Below are 2500 nucleotides of genomic sequence, written 5' to 3'. Positions count from 1 at the left end.
TCTCGCTGACCGGTGGACACATTGCCAGGGATTGATCTGCATGGTCCGCCAGTGTCTCATGGGATTGTTGTGTATAATGCCGCCCGGAGACTGTCATGCCTTCTTTTGAACCAATGTTGTGTCAGTCAGCTATATGGTCTGGTTTTTATCAGCAATCAGGTCTGCGTTGAACTCTGCTGAGTTTACGATGACCCATTAGTTCCTCAGGAGCTCTCAGTTGCACAATTATAAACTGTTGTAGAAAGGACATTATTTACTTTTACACTATTTACTGTAGAGTGTCACCCAAATGAGGATGGGTTCCCTTCTGAGTCTGGTTCCTCTCAAGGTTTCTTCCTCGTATCAGATTAATTTAAAATTTTAATTGTGTATGTTAATTTATTTATTTTTCTTATTATTATTTCTTTTCCTCTCTTCTGTTTTCATACTTCTGTAAAGCTGCAAAATAATTGGAAATTGTTAATAGCGCTATACAAATAAATTAAATTGAATCATTAAAGGCATTTTAGAAATAAAACATAATTGAACTGTTACCACAGAAACAGTGACATATTATATTAGAGTGAAAGCATGAATAAAAAGCCAAACTCCTGTAGAACAATAATCTGACCTAAATCTAACAAATCAGAATTGAGAATCCAATTCAACTTTTAATTAATTTTTTTAAATTAAAAAAATCTTTGCGGCATAAATATGTCTTTAAGTCACAGTGCAGTTACAGCGCAGTTCTATGAACAAGTAAATAATATTAATATTAACTATCAACATAAGATACAACGTGGAATGAATAAGGTGTTTATATTTGCTCTGCAAGCAGAAACAGATCCAGGAGAATCCAAACTCACTGGACTAGCTAGCTCACAAATCCAGTTAAACCTGGATCTGAAATTGGCTTCCTTTTCCCCTTTTTTAATGAGTTTCCAGATTTTTAAGTCAGACATTATATTCCTCCAGCACTCCTCGACTGGTTTCTCCAGCTTACAAGGTACAAGGAAGGTGTGTGTCAAGACTCTTCTCAGTTCTGGTATTTGTCTGATGAAATAAACTTTCCATCCATGTCAGAACAGCCAGGACAGAACAGGGTGTCTTCAAACAGTGGATGAAGACCTCCCTCTTCCTAAAATTCTTAAACTAGCACGTATTTTTCTTGCCGTTTTTATGAAGTTGTCTTTTCTTCCTAACAGAGATTTAGAATGATGACATTCTAAGTCTGAGACATGTAATTGTATTGATGTAATCATTGATAGAGACTTCAAAGCACTTTTATATGCTGCTCTGGATAAGGACGGTTGCCAAATCCTGTAAATGCAAATGAAATGTATTCCTGAAAACCGCATTGTTTACCATGTCCACTGTTGATGTCTCTAGCACTGATGTAGTAACTGTTTCAGTGGTATTGGCACTAGAATTGTGATGCAAACAGTAAAATATCCCAGTGCAGTTATTTTGAATATCAGCACCCATTAGATTAGTGGACCGGATCTTACTGTGGTATAGGAATTGTCAACTTGGGTTTTTTCTCTAACATTTTAGAAGTTCTATTCAATAAACTGGGGCTGAGTGACCCACTCCCATGCATTTCTATATATTTTAGTCTTGAGGGAGCAGAAAAAAGAGCTGATGTGACTGAAATTGATTCACTGAAAAGATTCCCATCACATGAAGGAACAGTGCCCATAGTGGTACAAACGTTTATTACAGTTACAATATATATATTATCCACAAATGGCAAAAATCTGAACAGTGGTGAACCTTACCAGGAGTGGCCGGCCGACCAAAATTACCCAAAGAGCGAAGCGCGGCTCATCCAAGATGTCACAAAAAACCCCACAACAACATCCAAAGAACTGCAGGCCTCACTTGCCTGAGTTAAGGTCAGTGTTCATGGCTCCACCATAAGAAAGAGACTGGGCAAAAATTACCTGCATTGGCAAAGTTCCAAGACAAAAACTGCTGCTGAGCAAAAATCTCAGCTCATCTCAGTTTTGCCTGAAAACATCTTGATGATCCCCAAGACTTTTGGGGACTGAAAAGACAAAAGTTGAACTTTTTGGAAGGTGTGTGTCCCATTACATATGGTGTAAAAGTAACACTGCATTTCAGAAAAAGAACAACGTACCACCAGTAAAATATGGTGGTGGTAGTGTGATGGTCTGGGGCTGTTTTGCTGCTTTAGGACCTGGAAGACTTGCTGTGTTAAATAGAACCATGAATTCTGCTGTCTACTAAGAGATCCAAAAGGACAATGTGCAGCCATCTGTTCATGACCTCAAGCTGAAGAGAACTTGGGTTCTGCAGCAGGACAAGGATCCAAAACACACCAACAAGTCCACCTCTGAATGGCTGATGAAAAACAAAATGAAGACTTTGGAGTGGTCTAGTCAAAGTCCTGACCTGAATCCTATTCAGATGCTGTGGCATGACCTAAAAAAGGCAACTTGAAAACCCTCCAAAGTGGCTGAATTACAACAATTCTGCAAAGATGATTGAACCAAAATTC

At 38.4% G+C, this 2500-nt stretch overlaps 1 protein-coding gene across 10 annotated transcripts in view; it reads left to right on the top strand.

Moving 5' to 3' along the window:
• ppp3cb (protein phosphatase 3, catalytic subunit, beta isozyme) overlaps window positions 1-2500 on the top strand; it is a 57471-nt gene that overhangs the window by 35259 nt on the left and 19712 nt on the right. The window lies entirely within an intron of this gene.

Source organism: Tachysurus fulvidraco, chromosome 10, assembly GCF_022655615.1.
Source record: "Tachysurus fulvidraco isolate hzauxx_2018 chromosome 10, HZAU_PFXX_2.0, whole genome shotgun sequence".
Classification (NCBI taxonomy): domain Eukaryota; kingdom Metazoa; phylum Chordata; class Actinopteri; order Siluriformes; family Bagridae; genus Tachysurus; species Tachysurus fulvidraco.
Note: the sequence above shows the minus strand (reverse complement) of the source record. Positions and strands in the feature narration are given on the sequence as shown.